This window comes from Ovis aries, chromosome 16 (assembly GCF_016772045.2).
Source record: "Ovis aries strain OAR_USU_Benz2616 breed Rambouillet chromosome 16, ARS-UI_Ramb_v3.0, whole genome shotgun sequence".
In the NCBI taxonomy this organism is placed as follows: Eukaryota; Metazoa; Chordata; class Mammalia; order Artiodactyla; family Bovidae; genus Ovis; species Ovis aries.
The window spans coordinates 36,380,529-36,394,219 of NC_056069.1; positions in this window are offsets into that span (position 1 = coordinate 36,380,529).

Sequence of the window (13,691 nt, forward strand, 5' to 3'; positions counted from 1 at the left end):
TCAAGTTTAACCCGTGTTTTAGTACGCGCCAGGATTTCCTTCTTTATTAAGTCTGAATAATATCCCATTGCATGTCTATGCATGTTTTCTTCACCCATTCATTTGTTAGTGAACATTTAGGATGCTTCCAGATCTTGACTATGTGAATAATATTGCAATAAATGTGGATGTGCGAATATCTCTTCAAAATCCTATTTTCAATTTTTTGGATATGCACCCAGAAGTGGTGTTGCTGGATCATATTGTAGTTCTATTTTAATTTTTTTTAGAAACCTTGTATTGTTTTTCATAATGGCATATCATTTGATAATCACACCAACAGTGAGAATTCTTTATATTCAAATTCTTTATATCAAGTACTCATTATTTTCTGAGGTTTTGTTTTGTTTGGATAGTGGCCATTCTAACAGTTTTGAAATGGTATCTCATATTTTTATGTGCATTTCTTGATAATAAGTGATATAGAACATCTTTTGTTTGGTGGCCATTTGTATGTCTTCTTTGGAGAAATACCTGTTCAAGTCCTTGGCCTATTTTTAATCAGGTTATTTCTTTTTTTGTTGTTGGAGTTCTTTGTATATTCTTGAGATTAATTCCTTATTTGATAAATGGTTTGCACATATTTTCTCCCATTCTGTAGGTTTCCTTTTGCTCTGATAACTGCACCCCATGTGGAACATAAGTTTTAAGGTCTGACATAGCACTACGTGTCTGATTTTGCTTCTGTTGCCTATGCATTCGGTGTTACATCCAAGAAAACATTGCTTACTCCAGTATCACAAAGTCTTTCCCTCTGTTTTCTTTTAGACATTTTATAGTTTCAGGTCTTATATTTAGGACTTTAACTTTTGTATATAGTGTAAGATAAGTTCAGTTCACTCACTCAGTCATTTCCGGCTCTTTGTAACCCCCTGGACTACAGCACACCAGGCTTCCCTGTCTATCACCAACTCCTGGAGTTTGCTCAAACTCACATCCATCGAATCGGTGGTGCTATCCAACCATCTTCTCCTCTGTCATCCCCTTCTCCTCCTATCTTCAGTTTTTCCCAACATCAGGGTCTTTTCCAATGAGTCAGTTCTTCGCATCAGGTGGCCAAAGTATTGGAGTTTCAGCTTCAGCATCAGTCCTTCCAATGAATATTCAGGACTGATTTCCTTTAGGATGGACTGGTTGGCTCCCTTTGCAGCCCAGGGGACTCACAAGAGTCCTCCAACACCACAGTTCAAAAGCATCAATTCTTCGGCACTCAGCTTTCTTTATGATCCAACTCTCACATCTGTACATGACTACTGGAAAAACCATAGCTTTGACTATACAGACCTTTGTCAACAAAGTAATGTCTCTGATTTTAATATGCTGTCTAGGTTGGTCATAGCTTTTCTTCCAAGGAGCAAGCATCTTTTAATTTTATGGCTGCAATCACCTTCTGCAGTGGTTTTGGAGCCCAAGAAAATAAAGTCTTCACCATTTCCACTGTTTCCCCATCTATTTGCCATGAAGTGATGGGACCAGATGCCATGATCTTAGTTTTCTGAATGTTGAGTTTTAAGCCAGCTTTTTCACTCTCCTTTTTCACTTTTATCTAGAGGCTTTAGTTCCTCTTCACTTTCTGCCATAAGGGTGGTGTCATCTGCATATCTGAGGTTATCGATATTTCTCCTGGAAATCTTGATTCCAGCTTGTGCCTCGTCTATTCTGGCATTTCACATGATGTACTCTGCATATAAGTTAAATAAGCAGGGTGACAATATAGAGCCTTGATGTACTCCTTTCCCAATTTGGAACCAGTCCGTTGTTCCATGTCCAGTTCTAACTGTTGCTTCTTGAGCAGCATGCAGATTTCCCAGGAGGCAGGAAAGGTGGCCTGGTATTCCCATCTCTTGAAGAATTGTCTACAGTTTGTTGTGATCCACACAGTCAAAGACTTTTGACTGTCTTGACTGTCAGTTGGAGTAGTCAATAAAGCAGAAGTAGATGTTTTTCTGGAATTCTGTTGCTTTTTCTGTGATCCGATGGATGTTGGCAATTTGATCTCTGGTTTCTATGCCATTCTTAAATCCAACTTGAACAGCTGGAAGTTCTCGGTTCATGTCTTTTTGTAATTCATGTATTGTATTATTGAGCCACCAGGGAAGCCCATATAAGATAAAGGTCCGTATTTATTCTTTTGCATATGAATATTAAACTTTCCAAACACCATTTATTGAAGAGACTGTCTTTTTCCATTTTGTAGCCTAAGTGTCCAGTTAAAGATCATTTGACCTTATACATGAGGGTTTATTTGAGGGCTCTCTATTTAGTTCTACTGGTTTATATGTCTGTCTTTATGCCAACACCATACTATTTTTATTACTATAGCTTTGTAATATGTTTTGAAGTCAGAAAGCGTATGGCCTCCAGCTTTGTTCTTTCTCAAGATTGTTTTGGGTGTTTAGGATTCTTTGAGGTGCTGTATGTATTTTATGACTTCTTTTCTTTCTACAAAAACATGCCATTGAGATTTTGATAAGGATTGTATTGAATCTGTATATGGCTTTGAGCTATATGGACATTTTAACGATATTAAGTCTTCCAGTGAACATGGGATTTCTTTCCATTCATTTGTCTCTTCTTTCATTTCATCACTGTTCTGTAGTTTTCAGTGCATAAGTCTTTTATCTTCTTGGTTAAATTTATTCCGGGGTATTTTATTCCTTTTGATGTTATCATTTTCTTATTTTTCTAGTTTGATTTTCACTATCGGTTCTTAGAAATGCAACTGATTTTTGAGTGCTGGTTTACATCTTGCAACTTTGCTGAATTAGTTTAGTTATTCTAACAGTTTCATATTTGTAGAATCTTTGGGGTTTTCTATATATTAGGTCATATAATCTGCAAACAGATTACTGCTTCTTTTCCAATTTGAATGACTTCTGTTTATCTTGTCTAATTACTCTGGCTAGGACTTCTAATACTATGTTGAATAGAAATGGTGAGAGTGGATATCTTAGTCCTGTTTCTATCTCAGAGGAGAAGATTTCAGCTTTTCACTGTTGAGTATGATGTTAGCTATAGGATTTTAATATATGACCTTTCCCTCTATTCATAGTCTATTCAGTGTTTTCATCAAAAAAATTTTTAATTATGTCAAATGCTTTTTTCTGCATCAGTTAAAATGATCATATAAATTTTGTCCTTCATTCTATTTAATGTAGTGTGTTATGGTCATTGATTTTTGTCTGTTGAACCATCCTTACATCCAAGAGAAATTCTACTTCATCATGATGTATAATCCTTTTAATGTGCTGTTGAATTTAGTTAACTAACATTTTGTTGATGATTTTTACATCAATATTCATTAGGGATATTGGTCTGTAGTTTTCTTTCAGTCTCTTTGTCTGACTTTGATATCAGGGTAATACTGACCTTGCAAAAGGAGTCTGGAAGTAGTGCTTCCTCTTCAATTTTTCGGAAGAGTTTGAGAAGGATTGAAGGACCAGTGAAGCCATCTGGTCCTCTTCTTTTCTTTGTTGGAATATTTTTGATTACTAGTTCAATCTCCTTACTAGCTATCTATAGGTAAGTTCAGATTTTCTGTTCTTTCCTAATTCATTCTTGATATTCCATGTTTTTCTAATAATGTATCTTTTCTCCTAGGCTATCCAATTTGTTGGAGTATAATGGTTTATAGCAGCCTCTTGTATTCCTTTTTACTTCTGTGCCATTAATTATAATGCCTCCTCTTCCATTTCTGATTTTCATTATTTGTCATCATATTTAAAGGGAGGTTGTTGATCTAGATGGTTTCTTTCTAACTCTGAAATTTTTCTGGCATCTCAACAGAATATTTTATTTATTTTTATTTTTTTACCCATTTGTTTTAATATGGATATACATATATATATAGTATATCAATATATCACATATATATGTGCTGTCTGATTTGTTGCTATTGTGCATCATTCTGTTAATAATAGTCTCCTACAATATAGGTTTATCTCAAAGTGTGTGTCTGTGTGTGCACACCCACATAGGGAATATGCAAATTAAAGTATATTACAAAATATTTAATATATGCACACTAGTATAAAGTAGAAAACAAAGAATACCCACTCAACTTAAGAAATAAAAGTTACCAAAATAATAGATAACTTTCTGTGTATCCTTCCCCAAGTGTGTTCTTTATCCCGGAACAACTCATCATCCTGAACTTTGTACTTTTCATTTTCATGGATTTCTTTACACTTTTATTATATGCATATATATGGATCCCTAAGAAACAAGTGGTATTTTACCTGCTTTTAGCTTAGTATCAATAATATCATGCTGTATTTATTAGTCTACAAGTGGTTTTCATTCTCTTAACTTCATCCACATTGATGAATGTCACTCTTGTTCATTTTCACCCTATCTAGCAGTTGATTATATGAAGGTACAACCATTTATGTGTACCCTGTAGATGGACATTAGGTTGTTTTCATTGTTTTGTTTTAACCAACAATCTTACTCCAGATATCCATGTAGTATCTACCCTGCACTTATGTGATACTTATTCTACCAGTGAACTACCTAAGGGAGAGGGAATATACATCTCCACTTTGACTAAACAATGCCAAATTTTTCTCTAAGGTAATTGAACCAGTGTATACTCCCACCAGCAGGACACAAAGATTCCCTATTGTTCAACATCCATATTATCACTTTGAGAGTTATTTTATACCCAATCTAGTGATAGAAGCAAGGTCCGATGCTGTAAAGAGCAATATTGCATAGGAACCTGGAATGTCAGGTCCATGAATCAAGGCAAATTGGAAGTGGTCAAACAAGAGATGGCAAGAGTGAATGTCGACACTCTAGGAATCAGGGAACTAAAATGGACTGGAATGGGTGAATTTAACTCAGATGACCATTATATCTACTATTGCAGGCAGGAATCTCTCAGAAGAAATGGAGTAGCCATCATGGTCAACAAAAGAGTCCGAAATGCAGTACTTGGATGCAATCTCAAAAACTATAGAATGATCTCTGTTCGTCTCCAAGGCAAACCATTCAATATCAAGGTAATCCAAGTCTATGCCCCAACCAGTAATGCTGAAGAAGCTGAAGTTGAATGGTTCTATGAAGACCTACAAGACCTTTTATAACTAACACCCAAAAAATATGTCCTTTTCATTATAGGGGACTAGAATGCACAAGTAGGAAGTCAAGAAACACCTGGAGTAACAGGCACATTTGGCCTTGGAATGCGGAATGAAGCAGGGCAAAGACTAATAGAGTTTTGCCAAGAAAATGCACTGGTCATAGCAAATACCCCTTTCCAACAACACAAGAGAAGACTCTACACATGGATATCACCAGATGGTCAACACCAAAATCAGATTGGTTATATTCTTTGCAGCCAAAGATGGAGAAGGTCTACAGAGTCAGCAAAAACAAGACCGGGAGCTGACTGTGGCTCAGATCATGAACTCCTTATTACCAAATTCAGACTTAAATTGAAGAAAGTAGGGAAAACCGCTAGACCATTCAGGTATGACCTAAATCAAATCCTTTATGATTATACAGTGGAAGTGAGAAATAGATTTAAGGGCCTAGATCTGATAGAGTGCCTGATGAACTATGGAATGAGGTTCGTGACATTGTACAGGAGACAGGGATCAAGACCATCCCCATGGAAAAGAAATGCAAAAAAGCAAAATGGCTGTCTGGGGAGGCCTTACAAATAGCTGTGAAAGAAGAGAGGTGAAAAGCAAAGGAGAAAAGGAAAGATATAAGCATTTGAATGCAGAGTTCCAGAGAATAGCAAGAAGAAATAAGAAAGCCTTCTTCAGCAATCAATGCAAAGAAATAGAGGAAAACAACAGGATGGGAAAGACTAGAGATCTCTTCAAGAAAATTAGAGATACCAAGGGAACATTTCATGCAAAGATGGGCTCGATAAAGGACAGAAATGGTATGGACCTAACAGAAGCAGAAGATATTAAGAAGAGGTGGCAAGAATACACAGAAGAACTGTACAAAAAAGATCTTCATGACCTGGATAATCACGATGGTGTGATCACTCATCTAGAGCCAGACATCCTGGAATGTGAAAGCATCCTGGATGCTTCTTAGAAAGCATCACTATGAACAAAGTTAGTGGAGGTGATGGCATTCCAGTTGAACTATTTCAAATCCTGAAAGATGATGCTGTGAAAGTGCTGCACTCAATATGCCAGCAAATTTGGAAAACTCAACAGTGGACACAGGACTGGAAAAGGTCACTTTTCATTCCAATTCCAAAGAAAGGCAATGCCAAAGAATGCTCAAACTACCGAACAATTGCACTCATCTCACACACTAGTTAAGTAATGCTCAAAATTCTCCAAGCCAGGCTTCAGCAATACGTGAACCGTGAACTCCCTGATGTTCAAGCTGGTTTTAGAAAAGGCAGAGGAACCACAGGTCAAATTGCCAACATCTGCTGGATCATGGAAAAAGCAAGAGAGTTCCAGAAAAACATCTATTTCTGCTTTATTGACTATGCCAAAGCCTTTGTCTGTGTGGATCACAATAAACTGTGGAAAATTCTGAGAGAGATGGGAATACAGACCACCTGACCTGCCTCTTGAGAAATCTGTATGTGCAGGTCAGGAAGCAACAGTTAGAACGGGACATGGAACAACAGACTGGTTCCAAATAGGAAAAGGAAAACGTCAAGGCTGTATACTGTCACCCTGCTTATTTAACTTCTATGCAGAGTACATCATGAGAAACGCTGGACTGGAAGAAACACAAGCTGGAATCAAGATTGCCGGGAGAAATATCAATAACCTCAGATATGCAGATGACACCACCCTTATGGCAGAAAGTGAAGAGGAACTAAAAGCCTCTTGATGAAAGTGAAAGAGGAGAGTGAAAAAGTTGGCTTAAAACTCAACATTCAGAAAATGAAGATCATGGCATCTGGTCCCATCACTTCATGGGAAATAGATGGGGAAACAGTGGAAACAGTATCAGACTTTATTTTTTTGGGCTCCAAAATCACTCCAGATGGTGACTGCCGCCATGAAATTAAAAGACGCTTACTCCTTGGAAGAAAAGTTATGACCAACCTAGATAGTATATTCAAAAGCAGAGACATTACTTTGCCAACAAAGGTCTGTCTAGTCAAGGCTATGGTTTTCCCAGTGGTCATGTATGGATGTGAGAGTTGGACTGTGACTAAGGCTGAGCGCCGAAGAACTGATGCTTTTGAACTGTTGGAGAAGACTCTTGAGAGTCCCTTGGACTGCAAGGAGATCCAACCAGTCCATTCTGAAGGAGATCAACCCTGGGATTTCTTTGGAAAGAATGATGCTAAAGCTGAAACTCCAATACTTTGGCCACCTCATGCGAAGAGTTGACTCATTGGAAAAGACTCTGATGCTGGGAAGGATTGGGGGCAGGAGGAGAAGGGGACGACAGAGGATGAGATGGCTGGATGGCATCACTGACCTGATGGACATGAGTCTGAGTGAACTCCGGGAGTTGGTGATGGACAGGGAGGCCTGGCCTGCTGTGATTCATGGGGTCGTAAAGAGTTGGACACGACTGAGCGACTGAACTGAACTGAATGGCATAAAATGGTAACCTGTTGTAGTTTTCACCTGCATTTCCCTAATAACCACCGTGAAAATTCATGTCGTCTTATGTTTAGTAGCCATTTATGTTTCCTCCTCTGTGAATTACTTCTTCAATTTTTTTTTGGTCTACTCTTGATTTTTAACATAGATGAACTATATATACTACCTGTCCTGGGAAAGTCATCAATTGCATGACCAGATTTCACTCTCGTGTATTGTATTCTTGGAGAAGTTAAAACGTAGTTCCCACTTGTACCGCAAGAATGTGTGGATGAGCATCACCTTTCTTTAGGTGCATTCAGTGTATCCATATTTTCTTCACACCAGCGGTTCAGGTGCAGAATGTGAGTCTCCTGTTAGGAAATTGAAACCTGGGGTCTTCAGAGCATTTGTTTCTGGGCTGATGGTGATTCTATCCAGATGGCCACCTGCACCACCTGGTCTGGAGAGGCCTAAGCATGCACTGGAGGAGACTGTGAACCTTCATTCTCCAGTAAAAGTCATGGAATTATGGCTCATGCGCTAATACTGAGAATTTCCTGGGTTTTATGGAGAAATGTGTATTTCTGGTATTTTTCAATGTTGTAAAACGCTAACATTTATTTAGAGATGTGTCACAAGTGAAGCCAAAAGAAACATGCCCAGGGTTGAATTTGAGATCTCTCTAACTGCAATTTTGGAGCAGAGTGTTCTCTAAAGAAGGGTCAGGAGTAAAGAGGCAGAGAGCCTCTTCTATCCATTCTTGTCTAAGTCTTCTCGTGGAAAATTAATTTTGTCCACAAGGGGTTTGCACAAGTCAGGGTACAAGAAGTGATGGACACATCCATCTGCCTCAGCTTGCACATCTGAGTAGCCGGTGGTTTATGTGAATTACTGCTGCCACCACTGTAGATCGTTGTCCCAGCTGCAGTCACGGCGGTGGTCTGCAAAGTATAACGCTAGTGTAGAAAGCGTGTCCATCACCACTGGAGAAGACTAATCATTCATTGCCAGAGCCCAAAGTAAACACAGAAATTGTGGCTTTGGAGTTGAGATTGTTCACAGGACATTCAAGGGGCAGAGAGGAGAGGTTCCCGCCACTGCCAGCCCATAGTCACCTTCCAAAATACACACACACACACACACACACACACGTCTGTTTAGAAAGCATATCTACTGCATGCAGCCCTCATTCTGCTGATTTTAGTTTCTCCTAATTTTACTTTTAAGCCAAAAGTCAGATGAAAGCAGAACAAAAAAAGCAAGAAAAATTCTTTCAGGCCTGAAATTCATAAACGAATGAACAAACAGGCTTATCAGCAGATCATGAACCAAGCAAATATACCATCAATAAGGTAGTCAACTGAAGCACAATTATTGTTTGGAAGGTGGTGTGTGTATTCTGTGTTGGGAGCCTCCTGTATCTTCCCCAGGGCCTACTAGAATAACACTGCCCTCAAGCATTTTGAAATGTTCCACATCTGGATGGTTGTTCCAGTTTTCAATCAGCACCTTAGACACAGCCAGTGTAAGAATTATAGAAAAGATAAAGCTAAGCAGAGAATAAATGGAAGATTATGGAAAGACCTGGGCAAAGGGAATCTTTGAAATAAATGAACCTTGACTAGTCAATCCATTTGCAGATATTCACTGAGGCTCTGCTATACGCTGTCAATGTCTCTGTCCTATTGGCAATATTATAGTATCCTTCCCTGTGTGCCTTAGTTTTCTCAGCTGTAAACTGGGGATGATAATAGTACCTGCCCTGAAGGATTGTTGTGAGTGTTAAATGGAATAACATATTTGAGGTGTGTAGAACAGTGCCTGACAGGTGGTAATTATGCAATCAGTATGAAGGAAGAAGGCAACGCCTAAGCACATGGAAACTCAACAACAATAAAGACATCAATAAAGAGATGTGACAAGGCAGTGCATTATTAATTGCCAAACAAGTGCTTCTCACCCCTGAATGTCAAAAGCGAGGGCACAGAGCTCAGAGGGAGCCAAAAGAGTTTGGTTTCTCTCACTAGCCAAGCACCTGCCTTTTGCACGTGTCTGGAGAAGCTTCACACTGAGTCCCTCCAGAGACACCATGGATCATGATGGGCTTTTGAGAAAAGACCCAGAGCTGCCCCTTAGCACGGAGGCGGTGCAATGGAGCGCTGGACAGTGCAGCCGTGGTGTCAGACCTCCCAAGTTCAAAGTCCAGCGCTGGTGCTTACTACTTGTCAGCCCCTGGGGAAGTTATCTAAGTCTTCTTGAGTCTCCGTTTCCTTAAATATCAATAAGGAATGATAGTAGTATCTGTTTCATACATTGGCATGAGAATTAAATTGCTATTTAGTCGCTAAGAAGTGTCCAACTCTTTTGCGACCCCATGGACAGTAGCCCGCCAGTCTGCCCTGTTAATGGGATTTCCCAGGCAAAAATACTGGGGTGGGTTGCCATTCCCTTCTCCAGGGATCGAACCCACATCTCCTGCATTGGCAGGTGGATTCTTTACCACGGAGCCACCAGGGAAGCCTGAGAATTAAATAAGAACATTCATATAACTATTGTGATCAAGTACGTGGCATATACAAGTTAAATTGCTTATCCAAATGCGATGTGAAACCAGTTGCTTCTTCAAGATCTTTAAGGAAAGAAATTTCCACAGCCTGTCACGTTGTTCAACCGGCTCCAGTGTTCCAAACTTCCTCCTGTTAGGAAATCCTCCCTGTTCTAAGTTTATATAAGTTGAGAGAGCCACTAGAGATTTTTATAAACCAACTCATTCTACAGATGAGGAAATTGACCTGGAACGTTAAAGTGATCTGCCCAAAGTCATCCAGAGATGGCAGAGCCAGGGGGCTCCTCCCAGTTCCCCTGAAATCCAGATCCACACTCTTCCTACGAAAGCTGCACTGTTTTCCTCTACAGGCCCTCTCGTCGCACATTCATTGTAGCAGGGACCCTTTGGTCCACGCGATTCTAAAGGTATAGGCAAAGCCTTCCAAGCCCTCCATGATCTGGCCCTGGTAGGGACACAGAACACAAAACAGTGCCCCTCCGCCCTGTGTGGGCTCTGGATACACTGCAAAAGCAAACGAAGTGTGCAAACATGGTCAGAACATCCCTTTACTACTGACGGAGGCTCAGGTGGAGAACGCCACTTAGTATGAGGGCCAAGGGGCCTGCCAGCTGACTCCTCATTAGGTAAGTTCCAGCATGCAGCCCCAGGTGTGTGGACTGGTACACAGAGGGGCAGATTTCCATGTGGCAGACATTCCAAGTCCCAAGAGGAAGAAGAAGGACAGGGCTGAACAGAACGTGCTCTCTGTTCTTCCCAGTCTACCAGCCAGAGAAGTCACTGCACCTCCCAAGCGTAGAGAGAAGTCAGGTGTGTGTGTGTGTGTGTGTGTTTGTAGGGGGTCCGCTTTCTTAGAAACTGAGAGTGGGAAAGATTTCCTTTCCTAGGTTCATCTCTTTAACCACTCGTCCCTTGCTCGCTACTCTGGCCCTTCAAACCACAGGAAAGGATTTGGCCCTGCTCGCTTGCTGGTTCTGCTCACATTATTCCTCTGGAACATAGTACCCAGACCTTCTAAGTCCCCCAAATGTCACACACCCACTTATCTTTTAAAATAGTTCATGCATCAGCTTCCATATGAAGCTCTTCCTTTCTCTTCTCATTTCCCTCAACACCCAAAGGGGTAGAATTACCCAAACACTTCTTTGTGTTCCTATTGTGTTCAGTCCAGACTCTCGTCTTAGCCCTTTTAACACTTTATTCCACTTAATTTCCTGAAGGCAGAAGCCGCTCATCTTATGGTGAAAGTCTTATGCAAGACTTTGAACATGGCATGTCTTCAATAAAGTTCTGTGGAATGGATGATGTTGAATACTCTTCCTAGGTGTGTGATGGGCTTCCCAGGTGGTGCTTGTGGTAAAGAACCAGCCTGCCAATGCAAGAGACACAAGAGACACAGGTTCAATCCCTGGGTCAGGAAGATCCCCTGGAGGGGGAAGCGGCAACCCACTCCAGTTTTCTTGCCTAGAAAATCCCATGGACAAAAGAGCCTGGCGGGCTATGGTCCATAGAGTCACAAAGAGTTAGACATGACTGCAATGACTTAGCACGCACAGGTCTATGATATTAAGCCAAGTCCTTGTCTTCTTCCCCTACTATTGGAATCTCATTCTTTCATTTACCCAATAAGTGTCAGTAGGTATATGGTGCTGTTAGGTAGTGCAAAGACCTGCAGTGCAGGAGACCCGAGTTTGATCCCTGGGTCGGGAAGGTTCCCTGGAGAAGGAAATGGCAACCCACTCCAGTACTCTTGCCTAGAAAATCCCATGGACGGTGGAGCCTGGTGCAGGCTACTGCCCATGGGGTCACAAAGAGTCGCACACGACTGGGCAACTTCACTTTCACGTTAACGTTTATAATTTACAGAGCTTATGTCTTCATAATCTGCCACTTGGTCTAATGACCACCCTGTGAGTCGGAGTTCACTCACCAGCCCCATCTGATGGATTGTGAAACTGGGCTTGGGAAGCATCAGATGACTTACCAAAGCATACCCAGCTGCAGATGATAGAGCTGGAGCTTGAATCCAGACATTTCACTCTTAACCCAGTGTGGTCTTCACATTAAGCAGCCAAACTAGTGGTACCATGGAGGGCGTTTGGTTACATTGTGAGTGGAGAGTGGCAAGTACACCCTGCTAGTGTCCCTGTAACCTTCAGCTAGGTTCCAAGGTCAGTGTGTGTGTACCAGCTTCCTGAATCCCAGCTCCCCACCCTTTGATCAAAATCTGCCAGTAGATGAAGCCTAAGATCTTTCTGCCAAACCAGTGGGACTAGTTAGAGAGAATTTAGGGGCTGAATAGAGTAGTACCTACGGTGGAATGTTAACTATCCAGGTGCATTGAACAAGCTTGAATTTGAAAGAAATGCAAATATAGATAATATCAAAATGTTAATAGATTCATGTTCTCCTAGCACTGAAGCTTCAAGTCTATATTCAGATCTTTATATAAAAAATGTCTCTTGAAGACTATGTGGGATGGTAATGGAATGAACAAATCTGAATGGAAATGGAGTCATTTTCGGGCCGAAGAGGGGTTATGATAAACAAGCCAGGAAATGGAAACCATTCCAAGCATGAGTGTACTGTTTGTTCCTCTGTCTGAACAAGTGACTTCCATTTCCTATCTTCAGATTTGCCTTGAAGGATCGAGGCTTTCCAAGTCTTCTGCCTAACTATCCTTGTTATAGTGCATGTAGTTTCCTTTAAAAATACTTGAATGCAGACAACATGGTGTGTATTGAGAGTGAATATCACGCATATTGGAGACACATACTCAGAGATAAACATCGCAGAAGAAGAATAGAAAACAGCTCAGCTCTCCTGATCTAAAAACCCTTATCTGAGACTAGGTTAATTAGCATAAAGAATGGTAAAACATTTTTTTGTTTGTGAAATCAATGGTGTTCAAGATAAATGATTGCCTAGAAAATTTCTAAAGGCAAGCCTCCCTTTGCGTAAATCTGGTGATCTACTACCTGCAGGAGGTTGCTCTTGACCTGAAACTCCGTTTATCCTCTGTCTCTCACACTTGGCAGAAGATGTGTGTGCTGATTCTGCTGTTAGAATATTTGATGAATTTGCCTTGGTTGCTTGAGGGTGAATCTTTCATACAATGTGCTTGTCAAATTGCCTGAAAGGACCAAGAGTAGGGTCATCCCAAGCTTATGGATCAGCCTGCATGATTGTTTGAGGACCTGAGCGCTAGGAGTCAGACACGACTGAGCGACTTCACTTTCACTTTTCACTTTCATGCACTGGAGAAGGAAATGGCAACTCACTCCAGTGTTTTTGCCTGGAGAATCCCAGGGACGGGGGAGCCTGGTGGGCTGCCGTGTATGGGGTCGCACAGAGTCGGACACGACTGAAGCGACTTAGCAGTAGCAGCAGCAGTGCTGGTCATCATCAGACTGCGGTAGAATGGGGTCTGAGACTTGCTACTGTTGTTGCCTTCCACTAGGTAGCCAGGATGTAAAGGAAGAAGACCTGGAGTTCCACCCACCCCTAATTGTTGGAGGTGACCAATATTGACCACAAGCTTCCATCAGCTGTTGATG